The sequence below is a fragment of the Triticum aestivum genome, chromosome 6A (assembly GCF_018294505.1).
Source record: "Triticum aestivum cultivar Chinese Spring chromosome 6A, IWGSC CS RefSeq v2.1, whole genome shotgun sequence".
Taxonomy (NCBI): domain Eukaryota; kingdom Viridiplantae; phylum Streptophyta; class Magnoliopsida; order Poales; family Poaceae; genus Triticum; species Triticum aestivum.
The window spans coordinates 457,330,171-457,343,507 of NC_057809.1; positions in this window are offsets into that span (position 1 = coordinate 457,330,171).

Genomic DNA, 13,337 nt, shown 5'->3' on the forward strand with positions numbered 1-13,337 from the left:
TGCATGTTTTACGTGGCTGCTATGGGTTTCTTGTTGGAAATATGCCCTAGAGGCAATAATAAAAGTATTATTTTATTTCATTGTTCATGATAATTGTCTTTTATTCATGCTATAACTGTATTATCCGGAAATCGTAATACACGTGTGAATACTTAGACCACAATATGTCCCTGGTAAGCCTCTAGTTGACCAGCTCGTTGTGATCAACAGATAGTCATGGTTTCCTGACTATGGACATTGGATGTCGTTGATAACTGGATCACATCATTAGGAGAATGATGTGATGGACAAGACCCAATCCTAAGCATAGCATAAAAGATCGTGTAGTTCGTATTGCTAGAGCTTTGTCAATGTCAAGTATCTCTTCCTTAGACCATGAGATCGTGTAACTCCCGGATACCGTAGAAGTGCCTTGGGTGTATCAAACGTCACAACGTAACTGGGTGACTATAAAGGTGCATTACAGGTATCTCCGAAAGTAGCTGTTGGGTTGACACGGATCGAGACTGGGATTTGTCACTCCGTATGACGGAGAGGTATCTCTGGGCCCACTCGGTAATGCATCATCATAATGAGCTCAATGTGACCAAGGTGTTGGACACGGGATCATGCATTACGGTACGAGTAAAGTGACTTTCCGGTAACGAGACTGAACAAGGTATTGGGATACCGACGATCGAGTCTCGGGCAAGTAACGTACCGATTGACAAAGGGAATTGCATACAGGGTTTGATCGAATCCTCGACATCGTGGTTCATCCGATGACAACATCGAGGAGCATGTGGGAGCCATCATGGGTATCCAGATCCCGCTGATGGTTATTGACTGAGAGTGTCTCGGTCATGTCTGCATGTCTCCCGAACCCGTAAGGTCTACACACTTAAGGTTCGGTGACGCTAGGGTTATGAAGATATGTATATGCAGAAACCCGAATGTTGTTCGGAGTCCAGGATGAGATCCCGGACGTCACAAGGAGTTCCGGAATGGTCCGGAGGTAAAGAATTATATATAGGAAGTGCTATTTCGGGCATCGGGACAAGTTTCGGGGTTATCGGTATTGTACCGGGACCACCGGAAGGGTCCCGGGGGTCCACCGGGTGGGGCCACCTGTCCCGGGGGGCCACATGGGCTGTAGGGGGTGCTCATTGGCCTTCATGGGCCAAGGGCACCAGCCCCTATAGGCCCATGCGCCTAGGGTTTCCCCCTAGGAGGAGTCCTAGTGGTGGAAGGCACCCCTAGGTGCCTTGGGGGGGAGGGAAACCTCCCCTAGGCCGCCGCCCCCCCTAGTAGATCTCATCTACTAGGGCCGGCGCCCCCCCCTTGGCACCCCTATATATAGTGGGGGAGAGGAGGGACTTCATACACCAGCCCCTGGCGCCTCCATCTTCCCCCGTTACGTCTCTCCCTCGTAGTCTCGGCGAAGCCCTGCTGCTGTGACGCCCTGCATCCACCACCACGCCGTCGTGCTGCTGGATCTTCATCAACCTCTCCTTCCCCCTTGCTGGATCAAGAAGGAGGAGACGTCTCCCGTCCCGTACGTGTGTTGAACGCGGAGGTGCCGTCCGTTCGGCGCTGGTCATCGGTGATTTGAATCACGTCGAGTACGACTACATCATCACCTTGGAAGCTTCCGCACGCGATCTACAAGTGGTATGTAGATGCAAACTCTCTCCCTTGACTCGTTGCTTAGATGAACTCAGAGATGGATCTTGGTGAAACCGTAGGAAAAATTTTAATTTTTTGCAACGTTCCCCAACAGTGGCATCATGAGCTAGGTCTATGCGTAGTTCTCTTTGCATGAGTAGAACACAATTTTGTTGTGGGCGTGGATTTTGTCATCTTACTTGCCTCTACTAGTCTTTTCTTGCTCAACGGTATTGTGGGATGAAGCGGCCCGGACCAACCTTACACGTACGCTTACGTGAGACCGGTTCCACCGACTGACATGCACTAGTTGCATAAGGTGGCTGGCGGGTGTCTGTCTCTCCCACCTTAGTTGGAGCGGAATCGATGAACAGGGCCCTTATGAAGGGTAAATAGAAGTTGACAAAATCACGTTGTGGTAATTCGTAGGTAAGAAAACGTTCTTGCTAGAACCCAATTGCAGCCACGTAAAAGATGCAACAACAATTAGAGGACGTCTAACTTGTTTTTGCAGCGATTGATCATGTGATGTGATATGGCCAGAAGTTGTGATGAATGATGAATTGTGATGTATGAGATCATGTTCTTTGTAATAGGATTCACGACTTGCATGTCGATGAGTATGACAACCGGCAGGAGCCATAGGAGTTGTCTTTATTTTTTGTATGACCTGCGTGTCATTGAATAACGTCATGTAAACTACTTTACTTTATTGCTAAACGTTAGTCATAGAAGTAGAAGTAGTCGTTGGCGTGACAACTTCATGAAGACACGATGATGGAGATCATGATGATGGAGATCATGATGATGGAGATCATGGTGTCAAGCCGGTGACAAGATGATCATGGAGCCCCGAAGATGAAGATCAATGGAGCTATATGATATTGGCCATATCATGTCACAACTATATAATTGCATGTGATGTTTATTATGTTTATGCATCTTGTTTACTTAGGACGACGGTAGTAAATAAGATGATCCCTTATAAAATTTCAAGAAGTGTTCTCCCCTAACTGTGCACCGTTGCTACAGTTCGTCGCTTCTAAGCACCACGTGATGATCGGGTGTGATGGATTCTTACGTTCACATACAACGGGTGTAAGACAGTTTTACACAGCGAAAACACTTAGGGTTAACTTGACGAGCCTAGCATGTGCAGACATGGCCTCGGAACACGGAGACCGAAAGGTCGAACACGAGTCGTATGGAAGATACGATCAACATGAGAATGTTCACCGACGATGACTAGTCCGTCTCACGTGATGATCGGACACGGGCTAGTCAACTCGGATCGTGTAAACACTTAGATGACTAGAGGGATGTCTAATCTAAGTGGGAGTTCATAATTTGATTGGAACTTTATTATCATGAACTTAGTCTAAAAGCTTTGCAAATATGTCTTGTAGATCAATGGCCAACGCTAATGTCAACATGAACTTCAACGCGTTCCTAGAGAAAACCAAGCTGAAAGATGATGGCAGCAACTATACGGACTGGGTCCGAAACCTGAGGATCATCCTCATAGCTGCCAGGAAACAATATGTCCTAGAAGGACCGCTAGGTGACGCTCCCGTCCCAGAGAACCAAGACATTATGAATGCTTGGCAGTCTCGCGCTGATGATTACTCCCTCGTTCAGTGCGGCATGCTTTACAGCTTAGAACCGGGGCTCCAAAAGCGTTTTGAGCATCACGGAGCATATGAGATGTTCGAAGAGCTGAAACTAGTTTTCCAAGCTCATGCCCGGGTCGAGAGATATGATGTCTCCGACAAGTTCTACAGTTGTAAGATGGAGGAAAATAGTTCTGTCAGTGAGCACATCCTGAAGATGTCTGGGTTGCACAACCGTATGACCCAGCTGAACATTAACCTCCCAGATGAGGCGGTCATTGACAGAATCCTCCAGTCGCTCCCACCAAGCTACAAGAGCTTTGTGATGAACTACAACATGCAGGGGATGGAAAAGACCATTCCTGAAGTGTTCTCGATGCTGAAGTCAGCAGAGGCTGAAATCAAGAAAGAACATCAAGTGTTGATGGTCAATAAGACCACTAAGTTCAAGAAGGGCAAGGGTAAGAAGAACTTCAAGAAGGACGGCAAAGATGTTGCCACGCCTGGTAAACCAGTTACCGGGAAGAAGTCAAAGAATGGACCCAAGCCTGAGACTGAGTGCTTTTATTGCAAGGGGAAGGGTCACTGGAAGCGGAACTGCCCCAAATACTTAGCGGATAAGAAGGCCGGCAACACCAAAGGTATATTTGATATACATGTGATTGATGTGTACCTTACCAGTAATCGTAGTAACTCCTGGGTATTTGATACCGGTGCCGTTGCTCATATTTGTAACTCACAGCAGGAGCTGCGGAATAAACGGAGACTGGCAAAGGACGAGGTGACGATGCGAGTCGGGAATGGTTCCAGAGTCGATGTGATCGCCGTCGGCACGCTGCCTCTACATTTACCTACGGGATTAGTTTTGAACCTTAATAATTGTTATTTAGTGCCAAGTTTGAGCATGAACATTGTATCAGGATCACGTTTAATACGAGATGGCTACTCATTTAAGTCTGAGAATAATGGTTGTTCGATTTATATGAGAGATATGTTTTATGGTCATGCTCCGATGGTCAATGGTTTATTCTTAATGAATCTCGAGCGTAATATTACACATGTTCATAGTGTAGATGCCAAAAGATTTAAAGTTGATAACGATAGTCCCACATACTTGTGGCACTGCCGCCTTGGTCACATTGGTGTCAAGCGCATGAAGAAGCTCCATGCCGATGGACTTTTAGAGTCTCTTGATTATGAATCGTTTGACACGTGCGAACCATGCCTCTTGGGCAAAATGACCAAGACTCCGTTCTCCGGAACAATGGAGCGAGCAACCAACTTGTTGGAAATCATACATGCCGATGTGTGCGGTCCAATGAGCGTTGAGGCTCGCGGAGGATATCGTTATGTTCTCACTCTCACAGATGACTTGAGTAGATATGGGTATGTCTACTTAATGAAACACAAGTCTGAGACCTTTGAAAAGTTCAAGGAATTTCAGAATGAGGTAGAGAATCAACGTGACCGAAAGATAAAATTCTTACGATCGGATCGTGGAGGAGAATACTTAAGTCACGAATTTGGTACACACTTAAGGAAATGTGGAATCGTTTCACAGCTCACGCCGCCTGGAACACCTCAGCAAAACGGTGTGTCCGAACGTCGTAATCGTACTCTATTGGATATGGTGCGGTCTATGATGTCCCTTACCGATTTACCGCTATCATTTTGGGGATACGCTCTAGAGACAGCTACATTCACTTTAAATAGGGCACCGTCTAAATCCGTTGAGACGACACCGTATGAATTATGGTTTGGAAAGAAACCTAAGCTGTCGTTTCTAAAAGTTTGGGGATGCGATGCTTATGTCAAGAAACTTCAACCTGAAAAGCTCGAACCCAAGTCGGAAAAATGCGTATTCATAGGATACCCTAAGGAAAATGTCGGGTATACCTTCTACTTAAGATCCGAAGGCAAGATCTTTGTTGCCAAGAACGGATGCTTTCTGGAAAAAGAGTTTCTCTCGAAAGAAGTAAGTGGGAGGAAAGTAGAACTCGATGAAGTACTACCTCTTGAGCGGGAAAGTGGCGCAGCGCAGGAAACCGTTCCTGTGATGCCCACACCAACTGAAGAGGAAAACAATGATGATGATCAAGGTACTTCGGATCAAGTTACTACTGAACTTCGTAGGTCCACTCGGACACGTTCCGCACCAGAGTGGTACGGCAACCCTGTCCTGGAAATCATGTTGTTAGACAACAATGAACCTTCGAACTATGAAGAAGCGATGGCGGGCCCGGATTCCAACAAATGGCTTGAAGCCATGAAATCCGAGATAGAATCCATGTATGAAAACAAAGTATGGACTTTGACAGACTTGCCCGATGATCGGCGAGCGATAGAAAATAAATGGATCTTTAAGAAGAAGACGGACACGGATGGTAATGTTACCATCTATAAGGCTTGACTTGTCGCTAAGGGTTATCGACAAGTTCAAGGGATTGACTACGACGAGACTTTCTCTCCCGTAGCGAAGCTGAAGTCCGTCCGAATCATGTTAGCAATTGCCGCATACTATGATTATGAGATATGGCAAATGGACGTCAAAACGGCATTCCTTAATGGGCATCTTAAGGAAGAACTGTATATGATGCAGCCGGAAAGTTTTGTCGATCCTCGGAACGCTAACAAAGTATGCAAGCTCCAGCGATCCATTTATGGACTAGTGCAAGCATCTCGGAGTTGGAACATTCGCTTTGATGAGATGATCAAAGCGTTTGGGTTTATGCAGACTTATGGAGAAGCCTGCGTTTACAAGAAAGTGAGTGGGAGCTCTGTAGCATTTATCATATTATATGTAGATGACATACTCTTGATGGGAAATAATATAGAATTTCTGGACAGCATTAAGGTCTACTTGAATAAGTGTTTTTCAATGAAGGACCTTGGAGAAGCTGCTTACATATTAGGCATCAAGATCTATAGAGATAGATCGAGACGCCTCATAGGTCTTTCACAAAGCACATACCTTGATAGGATTTTTAAGAGGTTCAAAATGGATCAGTCCAAGAAGGGGTTCTTGCCTATGTTACAAGGTGTGAGATTGAGCTCGGCTCAGTCACCGACCACGGCAAAAGATAAAGAAGAGATGAGTGTCATCCCCTATGCTTCAGCCATAGGATCTATAATGTATGCCATGCTGTGTACCAGACCCGATGTAAACCTTGCCGTAAGTTTGGTAGCAAGATACCAAAGTAATCCCGGCAAGGAACACTGGACAGCGGTCAAGAATATCCTGAAGTACCTGAAAAGGACGAAGGACATGTTTCTCGTTTATGGAAGAGACGAAGAGCTCGTCGTAAAGGGTTACGTCGACGCTAGCTTCGACTCAGATCTGGATGACTCTAAGTCACAAACCGGATACGTGTATATGTTGAATGGTGGAGCAGTAAGCTGGTGCAGCTGCAAGCAGAGCGTCGTGGCGGGATCTACGTGTGAAGCGGAGTACATGGCAGCCTCGGAGGCAGCACATGAAGCGATTTGGGTGAAAGAGTTCATCACCGACCTAGGAGTCATACCCAATGCGTCGGGGCCGATCAAACTCTTCTGTGACAACACTGGAGCTATTGCCCTCGCCAAGGAGCCCAGGTTTCACAAGAAGACCAGGCACATCAAGCGTCGTTTCAACTCCATCCGTGAAAATGTTCAAGATGGAGACATAGAGATTTGCAAAGTGCACACGGATCTGAATGTCGCAGATCCGCTGACTAAACCTCTCTCGCGTGCAAAACATGATCAACACCAGAACTCTATGGGTGTTCGATTCATCACAATGTAACTAGATTGGTGACTCTAGTGCAAGTGGGAGACTGTTGGAAATATGCCCTAGAGGCAATAATAAAAGTATTATTATATTTCATTGTTCATGATAATTGTCTTTTATTCATGCTATAACTGTATTATCCGGAAATCGTAATACACGTGTGAATACTTAGACCACAATATGTCCCTGGTAAGCCTCTAGTTGACCAGCTCGTTGTGATCAACAGATAGTCATGGTTTCCTGACTATGGACATTGGATGTCGTTGATAACGGGATCACATCATTAGGAGAATGATGTGATGGACAAGACCCAATCCTAAGCATAGCATAAAAGATCGTGTAGTTCGTATTGCTAGAGCTTTGTCAATGTCAAGTATCTCTTCCTTAGACCATGAGATCGTGTAACTCCCGGATACCGTAGAAGTGCCTTGGGTGTATCAAACGTCACAACGTAACTGGGTGACTATAAAGGTGCATTACATGTATCTCCAAAAGTAGTTTTTGGGTTGACACGGATCGAGACTGGGATTTGTCACTCCGTATGACGAAGAGGTATCTCTGGGCCCACTCGGTAATGCATCATCATAATGAGCTCAATGTGACCAAGGTGTTGGACACGGGATCATGCATTACGGTACGAGTAAAGTGACTTGCCGGTAACGAGACTGAACAAGGTATTGGGATACCGACGATCGAGTCTCGGGCAAGTAACGTACCGATTGACAAAGGGAATTGCATACAGGGTTTGATCGAATCCTCGACATCGTGGTTCATCCAATGACAACATCGAGGAGCATGTGGGAGCCATCATGGGTATCCAGATCCCGCTGATGGTTATTGACTGAGAGTGTCTCGGTCATGTCTGCATGTCTCCCGAACCCGTAGGGTCTACACACTTAAGGTTCGGTGATGCTAGGGTTATGAAGATATGTATATGCAGAAACCCGAATGTTGTTCGGAGTCCCGGATGAGATCCCGGACGTCACAAGGAGTTCCGGAATGGTCCGGAGGTAAAGAATTATATATAGGAAGTGCTATTTCGGGCATCGGGACAAGTTTCGGGGTTATCGGTATTGTATCGGGACCACTGGAAGGGTCCCGGGGGTCCACCGGGTGGGGCCACCTGTCCCGGGGGGCCACATGGGCTGTAGGGGGTGCGCCTTGGCCTTCATGGGCCAAGGGCACCAGCCCCTATAGGCCCATGCGCCTAGGGTTTCCCCCTAGGAGGAGTCCTAGTGGTGGAAGGCACCCCTAGGTGCCTTGGGGGGGAGGGAAACCTCCCCTAGGCCGCCGCCCCCCCTAGTAGATCTCATCTACTAGGGCCGGCGCCCCCCCTTGGCACCCCTATATATAGTGGGGGAGAGGAGGGACTTCATACACCAGCCCCTGGCGCCTCCATCTTCCCCCGTTACGTCTCTCCCTCGTAGTCTCGGCGAAGCCCTGCTGCTGTGACGCCCTGCATCCACCACCACGCCGTCGTGCTGCTGGATCTTCATCAACCTCTCCTTCCCCCTTGCTGGATCAAGAAGGAGGAGACGTCTCCTGTCCCGTACGTGTGTTGAACGCGGAGGTGCCGTCCGTTCGGTGCTGGTCATCGGTGATTTGAATCACGTCGAGTACGACTACATCATCACCTTGCAAGCTTCCGCACGCGATCTACAAGTGGTATGTAGATGCAAACTCTCTCCCTTGACTCGTTGCTTAGATGAACTCATAGATGGATCTTGGTGAAACCGTAGGAAAAATTTTAATTTTCTGCAACGTTCCCCAACATTTCTAGCAAGAACGTTTCTTACCTACGCAAAAACCACAACATGATATGCCAATTGCTATTTACCCTTCATAAGGACCCTTTTCATCGAATCCGATCCGACTAAAGTGGGAGAGACAGACACCCGCTAGCCACCTTTATGCAACTAGTGCATCTTAGTCGGTGGAACCAGTCTCACGTAAGAGTACGTGTAAGGTCGGTCCGGGCCGCTTCATCCCACGATGCCGCCAAATCAAGATAAGACTAGTAACGGCAAGCATATTGAACAAAATCAACGCACACAACTACTTTGTGTTCTACTCGTGCATAGTAACTACGCATAGACCTAGCTCATGATGCCACTGTTGGGGAACGTAGCAGAAATTCAAATTTTTCCTACGTGTCACCAAGATCTATCTATGGAGAAACCAACAACGAGGGGAAGGAGAGTGCATCTACATACCCTTGTAGATCGCTAAGCGGAAGCGTTCAAGAGAACGGGGTTGATGGAGTCGTACTCGTCGTGATTCAAATCACCGATGATCCTAGCGCCGAACGGACGGCACCTCCGCGTTCAACACACGTATGGATCAGCGACGTCTCCTCCTTCTTGATCCAGCAAGGGGGAGGAGGGGTTGATGGAGATCCAGCAGCACGACGGCGTGGTGGAAGTAGCGGGATTCCAACAGGGCTTCGCTAAGCGCTGCGGGAGGAAGGAGATGTGTCACGGGAGGGAGAGGGAGGTGCCAGGCCTTAGGTATGGTTGCTCCTCCTTTTCCCCACTATATATAGGGCCAAGGGAGAGGGGGGAGGCGCAGCCCTTGCCCCTTCCTCCAAGGAAGGGTGCGGCCAAGGGTTGGGAGGAGTCCATCCTCCCCAAGGCACCTCGGAGGTGCCTTCCCCTTTTAAGACTCTCCCTTTTTTCTCTTCTCTTGGCGCATGGGCCTCTTGGGGCTGGTGCCCTTGGCCCATGTAGGCCAAGGCGCACCCCCTACAGCCCATGTGGCCCCCCGGGGCAGGTGGCCCCACCCGGTGGACCCCCGAGACCCTTCCGGTGGTCCCGGTACAATACCGGTGACCCCGAAACTTGTCCCGATGGCCGAAATAGCACTTCCTATATATAGTTCTTTACCTCCGGACCATTCCAGAACTCCTCGTGACGTCCGGGATCTCATCCGGGACTCCCAACAACTTTCGGGTTACCGCATACTAATATCTCTATAACCCTAGCGTCACTGAACCTTAAGTGTGTAGACCCTACGGGTTCGGGAGACATGCAGACATGACCGAGATGACTCTCCGGTCAATAACCAACAGCGGGATCTGGATACTCATGTTGGCTCCCACATGTTCCACGATGATCTCATCGGATGAACCATGATGTCAAGGACTTAATCAATCCCGTATACAATTCCCTTTGTCTAGCGGTACGATACTTGCCCGAGATTCGATCGTCGGTATCCCAATACCTTGTTCAATCTCGTTACCGGCAAGTCTCTTTTACTCGTTCCGTAACACATCATCCCGTGATCAACTCCTTGATCACATTGTGCACATTATGATGATGTCCTACCGAGTGGGCCCAGAGATACCTCTCCGTTTACACGGAGTGACAAATCCCAGTCTCGATTCGTGCCAACCCAACAGACACTTTCGGAGATACCTGTAATGTACCTTTATAGCCACCCAGTTACGTTGTGACGTTTGGCACACCCAAAGCACTCCTACGGTATCCGGGAGTTGCACAATCTCATGGTCTAAGGAAATGATACTTGACATTAGAAAAGCTTTAGCATACGAACTACACGATCTTGTGCTATGCTTAGGATTGGGTCTTGTCCATCACATCATTCTCCTAATGATGTGATCCCGTTATCAATGACATCCAATGTCCATGGTCAGGAAACCGTAACCATCTATTGATCAACGAGCCAGTCAACTAGAGGCTTACTAGGGACATGGTGTTGTCTATGTATCCACACATGTATCTGAGTTTCCTATCAATACAATTATAGCATGGATAATAAACGATTATCATGAACAAGGAAATATCATAATAATCAATTTATTATTGCCTCTAGGGCATATTTCCAACACATGCATGCAGCTACATGCAGCGGTGCATGAAACACATCAGCAACAGTGGACGTGGGCGGGTTAGGCCCCACCTCGTTCTGTCCAGGCTCCAGGAACACAGCTTCACTAGTATTGGCTGATGGTGGGTCACGTCCTTGGGAAGGCCCCATCGCATTTGTCTCCTTCTCCGCCATATTTCCACTGGCAGTCCCCACCTCCAAAGTACTCTGGTCAGGCGCGATCCCCGAGCCAGCATTGGGGCCTGCGGGGCCGACCGCAACCGCCTGCAGGATCCGAGCCTCATCCGCAGGTTCAGGCCCCACCAGCCTGGGAGTGGTTGGGCAGGCCTGCGCCACGGGGGGGAGGGGGGCACAATGGCCGGCTCAATCATTGATGCCTCCGGAACCGCCCTGGGCGAGGCCGCATCCGCCGCTGTGGCAAGTTGGGACTGGGCAGGTCTGGAAGGATCCGCAGTCTGTCCAATCCTTCTCGCTGACTGGTCAGCAGACCCCACGGCAAGTTGGGACTGGGCAGGTCTGGAAGGATCCGCGGTCTGTCCAATTCTCCTCACTGACTGGTCAGCAGACCCCACGACAGCACCTGTAGCAGGCCGCGAGCCCGAATCCGCATGGCGCACATCGATCCCCGAGCTGGCAGCGCAGGCAGGTGGCTGCTGCCCAATCCCCGCAAAGGCCGGGAGGGCGGGATTTGAATTTGGCCGCCCCTCATTTCCATCCATTGCACCCGGCCGCCCCGTCAGACGGTCAAAAGCTGAAACTCTGACGGATAACCTGTTTTGCACCAGAGAAGGTGGCCCTACTGCTGATATCATCTACTTCTCTCTCATAGGCGGGATGCGCCATTCTGCTCCGACGATCCCAGGCGTCGTCCGCACCGACGAGGTTCCCGGCGACCGTCCATGACCGCCGCCATACGCCGAGCCAGGCCCCAGACAGCGGGCATCTCGAACGCCAAACTGCCAGGCTCTCCTGATTGGGACTCCACCGCCGCCACCGCCGCCTCCAAAATCCCGGTCCGGCTCCGGCAGCCCACTTTGACCACTGTCCGATGAGGACCCCAGGAAGAATGGCTCATCTCGATCTCCAAATTCTGCAACTGAATCAATGTGGATCAGGATCTTGTACTGCAATAGCGAGGGCTCCATGAGTGGCGCAAGCAGACCAGGCTCCGGGATCGCAAGCCATCGCAGGGAGGGGATGGACTCGGGGTCCACCGTCCAAGCAGAGAGCTTGAATGCCGACAAGTCGCTCCGCGAGGAGGTCTCCGGCTCCACCGAATCCACGATGCAAGCGGAGCCAAGCAGGTCCTCCGCGACCTCTCGCTCCCACGCATGCGGCGGCAATCCCTCGAGGACCAAGGACACCTTTGAGCAGAATCTGGCATGAACCACCTATGCCTGACGAGTCCATTGCCGGAAGAAGAGACGAACGCCATTGTGCTCCACGAAAGGCTTGGTCGCCACTCTGTTCCGGTCCGGTGGCCGTGCGAAAACGACCAGGAAATCCTCCGGGCGAAAACAGTGCACTGAAAGCCACTCTGGCTCGATGCCCATCACCGCACCCAGCGCCTCAAGGACGAAACTCGGGGAAAGGTCATGGCGCGCACCGCCGACATATGCCGCCAAGGCCTGCTGGAGACGTCCCTCGAGCACGGCCATGGACGGGGAGTGGCGAACGATGCAGAGGTCCTGCGGCCAAAGCTCCTCGACCGCGTGACTAACGAGACGGGGGGGACAAGCTGTGGCCAGATGGCGTTGGGGGCCGGGGCCGCAGGCGGCGGCGGCGGCGTGGGGAGGATCCCGGCGCGCCGGTCGGAGCCGCCCCCATGAGCAACCGGAGCGAAATCCCGCCGCGCAACCTTTGCCGCTGTGATGCGCCGGAGATCCTCTTCGGGGGAGGGGCTACGGGGCCTCTTGCACTCCTTGGACACATGGCCCGGGAGACCACATCAGAAGCAAACCACGTCGTTGGTGCAGTCCACCTTGAAGTGCCCGTCCTGGAAGCAGCGGAAACAGAGGCCCACCATCTCCGGTGAGACCTCGCAGCGCTCCCTGGGCGGGGACGGAACCTGTGGCGCCCGGGCGGCGGCATCTTGGCGGCGACGCCACAGCTCCCTCCTGGACGGTCGGGGCTGCTCCCAGCCAGGCGGGGCGACCAGGACAGCAGGCGCCGACGACTCGACCACCGGGCCACGCTCCTCGGAGGCCTCGGAGCCAGAGGAGATGCCAAGGCCGGAGACCACCGGCCTCTCGCCAGGGGGGCGGATCGTGGAGGTGACCGAGCGGGGACTGTTGGCCATGCCTACGGCAGGGGACGGACGACCAAGGGGCAGAGGGGGGCGCGAGAGGTGGCCGCCGGGACCGGGGCAGCCAGCGGCGGGAGGTGGACGCCGCTGCCGGTGTGGCAGGCGGCGGGGGATGGACGCCGCTGCCGGAGTGGCAAGCAGTGGAGGGCTCGGGAGCAGGGGCTCA